This window comes from Rhagoletis pomonella, unplaced genomic scaffold (assembly GCF_013731165.1).
Source record: "Rhagoletis pomonella isolate Grant_MI unplaced genomic scaffold, Rhpom_1.0 Rhpom_scaffold_00009, whole genome shotgun sequence".
NCBI classification, from domain to species: Eukaryota; Metazoa; Arthropoda; class Insecta; order Diptera; family Tephritidae; genus Rhagoletis; species Rhagoletis pomonella.
In genome coordinates this window covers 4,031,151-4,038,067 of record NW_023458563.1, presented here as the reverse complement: position 1 = coordinate 4,038,067, position 6,917 = coordinate 4,031,151, and the positions used below count along the sequence as shown (strand labels likewise).

The 6,917-nt window shown below is 34.5% G+C and overlaps 1 long non-coding RNA gene across 1 annotated transcript; it reads right to left on the bottom strand.

Annotated features, from left to right (window-relative positions):
• Positions 1-6: 6 nt before the first annotated feature.
• On the bottom strand, positions 7-1,210 carry LOC118745815. Its single transcript, XR_004993713.1, has 5 exons — positions 1,126-1,210; positions 948-1,067; positions 626-837; positions 123-448; positions 7-55 (listed from the first exon to the last, which is right to left on the bottom strand). It is a non-coding gene; the product is annotated as an uncharacterized LOC118745815 (long non-coding RNA).
• Between the last annotated feature and the right edge of the window lie 5,707 nt (positions 1,211-6,917).

The following is a 6,917-nucleotide window of genomic DNA, read 5'->3' as shown; positions in this document are numbered from 1 at the left end:
TAGAGTGCAAAGAATCTTGCTTCAATGGGTACAAAAGATCGAAGTCAATTTTAATCTAAAGAAAGTGAAATTTTTAAAACAAATAGAACTTACATTAAAATACAATATGCTTATTTATTTACCAGCTCAGGTGCCCGTGCATCGGCCAATTTCGGCCAGGCTTTTAACAAGTCGAAACTTGCCAAGTTCTTCAAGTCTTTTTGCCTGGCTGAAAAAGTTTTAGCCCAATTATCCAAAATTTCTTTCCAATCTGCGCTCTCCTTGCTGAGCTACAACTTTAAAGCGCTGATAATGGAATTGTCGAGTTCTTCAGTACATTGCTGCATATTGTTTTCTTCATTGTGAGGCATATTATGCGACCTTTTTTGCCCTTGCGGCAGTTCACGTATTTATAGAATAGTTTTCCACTCGGATTTTTTTTTCCAGTTCGGGGAATATAGTAATATTCCTGAAAATTTTAATATTTGTTTTATCAAGAAGTAATGGCCCATGCTTATAATCACAATAAAGCTAAATTTAAAATTAATCTTTTTGACATTTGTTACCTTCTAATTTTAAACTTAACTTTATGTTGCTTATAACCGTGCCCTAATTTATTTGATATTCTTATATAACATGAAATCACCTTTGTATCTACTTCACTAGGAAAAACGGAGCAAATTTCGTTTACCAGCGAATGAAAATCACTTGGTTTAGGAGAAATGTTTCCGTAACATATTTCTTCGATTAAAATAGCTATTATTTCGTCCATGTTGATGTTGTCAAGTCTGTTGTTTTCTTTGTAGAAGTTCAAAATTTTTGTTCCACGTGCGGTGTTTGATAACAGGGTAAAAAATCCTGTAGAAAATCAAATGCTGTATATAAATACGGAAATAACTTCGGCTAAAAAAAGGTGCCATGCTGTTGTGAACTTCAAAAATGCTCACAATAACACTTCGAATTTTTACCTCGTTTATGTATGTTCGGCAAACAGGAGATTTGCTACTTGAAGTATTAGAAGTCGTTGGACGATTAAGCCAATTTATAACATTGGAATCAGCGGAAATTATGTCATCGTCAATGCCAAACTATTAAAATGAAATACATTTTAAAAATGGGTGTGGATATTAGGCTGGAATACCATACCTCTTGCTTTTTCCATCCGCTAAGCTTTTCCCGAAATTCTATGCGAAGTCCTAAAGGTGGAATAGCTTCTTTAAGATCCTATTTTCTTAAAAATTTTATACTTCTATATGTAACTTGTGCGGCTATAATGGTAAATGGAGATAAACAAAACTTCATTCTTAATTGTAAGCAGATATTTTATTGTGCCTACTGGGGAGCATAACTGAGCACATGTTGTTTTTTTCTTAATATTTACACTGCTTCTCGAGGTAGTAAGTGTTGTTCATGCTTTTACCAAAACCATATAAACCAAACGCAATACAAATCTAGAAAAATTTAAAAAAAATTTGAACTTTTTGACCTAAATGTTCAGAAAAGTTTTCGGTATGTAGTAGCATGGATGCACTGTTTTTGCACTCTTGTGGAAGAATAAGCACAAGAGCATTTGGAAAAATTAAAAAAAATCAAAGTCAATTTTTGTAAATTGCACTTATAATAATAATAATAATAATAATAATAATAATAATAATAATAATAATAATAATAATAATAATAATAATAATAATAATATCCCAACGCTTTTTACCCTCCATTCCCGCCCATCCGCACGAGGGGCGCAGTCCGCATGACGTACGGAACCAGTATTTTCAATTTTTGCGCCGAGTCACGATAGGCAGGAGTTTGTTAAGTGTCCAGATCTAAAACTGTTCAGCTACAGAACTAAATTCACCAGCCGATTTTATGTCTTTATTTTAATGATTCATTTATTGAGAGAGGACAGTATCGATTTCTTAATGCTGAAAAGCGGATCTGATATATCAAACGTGCTGGAATGAGAGTTAAAATCCTGGCATAAGCAACGGAGTGGGTGGTGCAATTCAAAATTAGTTTTACAAGCTTTCAGAAATAGGGGGCAAAAGTGTCTTGATACCCGGGAGGGAACATTAAGGCTAACTTCGCCAAGAAGAAGCGGACTTGAAATTGAGCCTGTTAGTAATTTAACTATAAAAATTGTGCCAAGCATTTGCCTGCGGCTGGAAAGTGTAGGAAGATTAATAAGTTTTAATCGGCTCGTATAAGGTGGAAGGTTATATTGATAATCCCAACGGAAATTTCTTAAAGCAAAAAGTAGGAATTGTTTTTGAATTGATTCTATATTGTCTGAGTAAATTTGACACCTTGGATTCCAAACCACCGAATGTATACCAGAATTGGCCTAACTAATGTTGTAAACAGGGTTTTAGTGATATAAGGGTCACAAAATTCTTTTGACCATCATTTCACAAATGCAAGTACACCTTTAGCCTTGTTGACTGTCACATTAATTTGAAGATTAAAATTAAGCTTAGGATCCATTGTGATACCAAGGTCCACAAAATTGAATACCTGTTCCAGGTTATAGTTACCTATTGTATAAGAAGTGGGATGAACAGCTCTTCGCGAGAAGCTCATTACTTTACATTTCTTAAGATTTTGAGGCATAAGATTTACTTGACACCAGTAAGCCATGCTGTCTAAGTCTGATTGTAGCAAACACCTTTCTTTAATTGAAACGTACGATTTATAAAGCTTTACACCATCTGCATACATCAAAATTTTGGAAATTTGTATATCTGTAGAAATATCGTTTATAAAAGGCAAGAACAGAACCGGGCCTAGGTGGCTACCTTGAGGAACTCCTGAAGTAACATCAATGACGTCAGAGATAGTATTTTTAAACATTACCCTTTGTGATCTATCATAGAGGTATGAACAGATCCAACGTAGAAAATTAGGTGGAAGACCAAGAAGATCAAGTTTGTAGATGAGCAACGACTGGCACATTATGTCAAATGCTTTACTGAAGTCAGTATATATAACATCAACAGCTTTGCTTTCACTAAATGCTTTTGAGATATAAGATGTTAATTCGAGTAAATTTGTAGAAGTTGATTTGCAAAATCCGTGTTGACTATATGAAATGCTAGAAGAGATAGAATGCGTCAACTGATTAGTTATAATTGCGTCAAATAATTTAGGAATTGCAGAAAGCTTAACTATTCCCCGGTAGTTCTCCACTGGAGATCTGCTACCGCTTTTATGTAACGGGGTTATGAACGATTCCTTCCATATAGTTGGAAAAACGCCCTCTTTAAGAGATAAATTAAATAACGCTGTTAACGGCTCATAGAGATAATCAGAACAATTTATAAGAATACAAGTAGGGATCTGGTCAGGACCATAACTGAAGGACCTCTTTAAGGATTTCAGATAAACCACTATATCATCGGGAGATATTACTGGGATATTTATTGAATTCATTGGACATAGTTTAAAAGGATAGTTAATGTTAGCATGTGAGTTAATGGAATAATTGGATTTAAAAAACTCAGCGAGCATGTTAGAAATTGTTTGATTATCACTAGAGACGGTATTTTGATACTTCATGGCGGAAGGAAAGCCACGTACATTTCGCTTGGAGTTTACGAAGTCATAAAATGATTTGGGGTTATATATTATACGCCGTTTGATTTTACACAAGTAAGCTTTATAACTATTTTTGTTTAATTCAAAAAACTTATGACGCAAAAGTGAGTATTTTACTTAGTATGAGTGTAAACCGGTTTTTTTGTGTAATCTAAAATAACGCGTCTTTCTGTTTTTCAAATTTCTCAGTTCTTTAGTGAACCATAACTGTGTTTGCTCTTCAGGAACATACATACGTTTAGGCACATGCTTTTCAAATAATTTATGTAAAGTAAAGTTAAAAAGTGCAACGCTTTGTTCAATATTTTCTTTAAATGCAGGCCGCGACAATCTAGACAGTTCTTTGTTAAGCATTTTAAAGTTGGCTTTCGAATAATCAAAGCGAATATTTGGTTCGTATGCTTGGGTACTGCAATTTTGACCATCACTTATAACTTCGTAAGATACCTCCATAGCAGGGTGGTAGACATCTTCGGGCAAAACTAATAGATCACACTTATTTACAACGGACTTAGATGCATCATCAACATAAACAAGATCTAATACTTTACCAAACTTATTGTGAAGTACATTAACCTGAGTTAGGCAGAGTTCAGCCATCCCCTCTAAAAATACGTTGTTGCACGCACGAAGACTAACTTCTTCAGATAGTATTGAAGAGTCTACAGCGAAGAGTACGCCACCGCCGATTTTGTCCTCCCTGACCTGTCTATATATATGATAATTATTTGGAGGAATCTCTGAATTGAAAATGTGAGGTTTCAGCCAAGTTTCAGTAAAAGAAAGAATATTATAATTACATTCAAGGCCTTTACAGTATAAGTTCGTTAATTTAGTATTTAAGCCTCTTACATTTTGGTAATAAATACTTAAAGCAGATTTAATAATTAGTTTTTTGATTCAGTGTTATGACGGGGAATATTAGCCAAGTTATTTACTTTTTTGGGCCTATATTCGAATTCACGAACGAAAGCTCCGGGGGGCCAAAAAGAACTACTAAGCAGCGCATTAAAATTATCTAAATTTACGTCAATTTTAAATGAAGCAATATTTCTTTCGTAATTAAAATTAAATTTTCTGATGCTTAAGTCGACAGTTGTAATTTTTGATGAGATGTAAAGCTTTATATCGTCTTCGGTAGTGTCTCTCGAAAATCTAGAAACAAAGATTGACTTCTTTGGCGGAACCACAACTAGTTTCCTCGTATCAGACTGGACTACCGGTGGAGGGGGTTGAGTTTTTGCGTTAGTAGTTGAGGATAGGGAAGGCGGTGGAGGCTTTGAAGATGATGCCACCACTTCAATGGGGGAAGGGGAAGATACTTCAGGCTCTTTATTATCCGAAGCAGATTTCGTTACACGGTCTTTTGAGGCTGAGGATTCTGATGCTGGAGGACACGGAGAGGATAAATTAATTAAGTCCGTCGGAAGATTATTCTGACGTGCAACGGCAGCAATTTCCTTAGATGGACTATGAAGACGCTTACGCTTAGACACACGGATAGCCTTAACAGATTGCAAGGTATCTAAGCATTTGAATGATTAAAACATATTTTCATAATGCTTAAATTTTTCTGTCAGTACCGACAATTCTCTTCCTATTTCTGTAAAACCATTTCTGGTTTGCCTAAATAGCTTGAAAAGATCAACTTCGGTTGACCTGCACTTTACGCAAGACCAGCGAAGGGCCTTGCCATCATTAATAGCGTCCAGAATTCTTCCCGTCAAACCAGCACATTTCAGATGGTAAATACCATCACACAGCCAACACGATAAGTAGCGTTCAGAATCGCTTTTAATTTGGCAAGTATCAAGATCACACTTCATATTAAAAGATTTATGTAATACGCTCGTTAATAAAAGACAAACAAAATAAATTATAACATTTAAGGAGCTGAAGTAAATAGCTTTAAATAAATGTAGCGAACAGTTTGAGTATCACTGTAATTATGACACTTAATAAACGCAACGCAAACAGCTGTGACAAGAATTACTAGAAGAAGTAAACAAAAAGAGTAGAACAAACATGCAAAAACAAAATGAATTAAATTAACTACAAAGGATACAACAACAATGATAGCAACAAATGACTCGGCAAAATTAGAATGTATGCTAGTGAAATTTAATTAAATTTACTTTAATATAAAACCAATAACTTTCACTTAGCTTCAATTATTTCACACTCTGATGCTCATAAGCACTTTTTATCACTACTTTAACACAGAATTAGCACAATGAACTTAGTAAGTAGAAAGCCAAAATCAGAACACAATAAAGTACAACCTCACAGCTTGACGTTTGCTTGAAATCTTATATGAAAAAAAATACAACGCAAAAGCCGTCAGCAAAATAATTATTAAAACTGAACGCGATTCTTTAGCCACATAAAATTGACACTTGTTTTACTCAAATCTCATAGGCGATGTTACTGTATAATTAAAATTTTTTTTTATATTTTCTAAATATTGTATAAAGTTTGGATTATATCGTAATAGCATGAATAATAATCAATTATATAAATAGGCAATCATGTTTCCTTTACACCCCTTTTACGGCTAAACTGTACTTCTAAGGTGTTTAGACCATCAGTCTAAATATTCCCACAAAATAATGTCCAGCCCTAATATTCTGACACGTTAGGGATCCGCCCTAATGTAGGCATATGTAGACACAAATACATACATATACATATACGCGCTAACACTAATATTCCGGCCGTTAACTATTATATCCCGCCGGACAGTGAACTTTCGTTAGGTTTCCCCTTGAAGCGGTAGCTAACTGTCCGGCGGTCTAAAGCAAAATTCGGTAAATCCTTTACTTCACTTCTTTTTGGAAGATCAAAGCGGAAGCATCGCAGCTACCAGGCCTCTTCACCACAGGTAATCTCATTGTCACGAGAAGCAAATATTCTTAGTTGTAATAATTTGACGCCAATAAATATTAAAAAATACTAATACAATTGCGTTTTATATCTTTTCTTTTATCATCAATAAAACCACGGATGCGCTCATTCGAAATCCCTGCGGCGCAACTGGGTTTCTTCATAAGGTATAAACAATTATATATCATTAGAAAGGTATTTTGATGCTGGCAATTTTTAAAATTTCAAATTAGTTTAAAATAGAGCGAAAAAATCAATTCAAAAGTCACACCAATACCAATGCCATACATGTACATGGTTGGGGCGGAAATGCCTCCTAAATGTATGCTTTAATATTGATAGTGAATTAAAGAAACGTGCTAAGCAGCAGTTTAGGAATAAGATGTATGTATGTATGTACATGAATAGATTAGCCTCAAACAAGGATGAGATAATTTTGAGTATGGAGAAGAAGAAAGGGATAA